Source organism: Tupaia chinensis, unplaced genomic scaffold (genome assembly GCF_000334495.1).
Source record: "Tupaia chinensis unplaced genomic scaffold, TupChi_1.0 Scaffold145659_1, whole genome shotgun sequence".
NCBI lineage: Eukaryota > Metazoa > Chordata > Mammalia > Scandentia > Tupaiidae > Tupaia > Tupaia belangeri.
Window position 1 is genome coordinate 1,285,027 of NW_006205516.1, and position 875 is coordinate 1,285,901.

An 875-nucleotide genomic window follows, 5' to 3' on the forward strand; every position below is an offset into this window, starting at 1 on the left:
CTTGTGTGTGTGTATTGGGAGGAGGGGGAGTTAGAGTCAGAATGTGAGGTAAGAAATAGAGCAGAAACAAGAAGCCAGGGAGGAGCTTAGGGGCTGTTTCTGAGAAGAGAAGCACTTCAAGCCAGGTACTGGGGTGGCAACCCTGGGAAGACTGCAGCAGGCTTCTTGCATTGCCTGGCTTCCACCCCTGTGTGAGGCCTCACTTTAAACCTTCTTTGTCCCTATTGAGTGGGCCATCAACTGCTAACATAGTTAGAACTCTACCCTGGGCCCCTCCACCTATGCCATTCCTTCCCAACACAGCTCAGAGTTCTGTATGACACCGAGGGTCTGGGATTCTTACCAGGGTTCCTGTTCCTCTCAACCTAGATGTGAGATCCACAGACAATGGTGCCCTCACCTGACTCCCCTTACCCATATAGCTCTGTGCTTCTTTCCTGACTCCCCAGCTCCCACTGCTGTGTGCTCTGTCCTCACATTTTTGTGAAGCCCAAATTTCCACCATCACAACCCCCCTGAGGGCCTCAGCTCTGCACATTTATATCATTCTATCCCTGCTGTAAATGCAATCAGCCCCACCCTGTCCCAGCCTCGCCCTGCTCACAAAACTGAAGACTTACACACCTACAAGAAACACAAGACTCTCGGGGTTTGAGGTCACACATACCCTCTTTGATCATCTTCCAATATGAGACCAGAAGATGGGAAAAGGCAGGTCCCTGAAGAGCAGGTTCCTAGGAAGGTCCTGCCCTTCTCTCCCTCCCCTATGAGTGCCCTCCACTCGGATAAAAGGGTGTGTCAGCCTTCCTGGCTTTCTTTCTTTCTTTCTTTCTTTTTTTTTTTTTTTTTAGAGTTTTTTGCTATAGGGGGCGTGG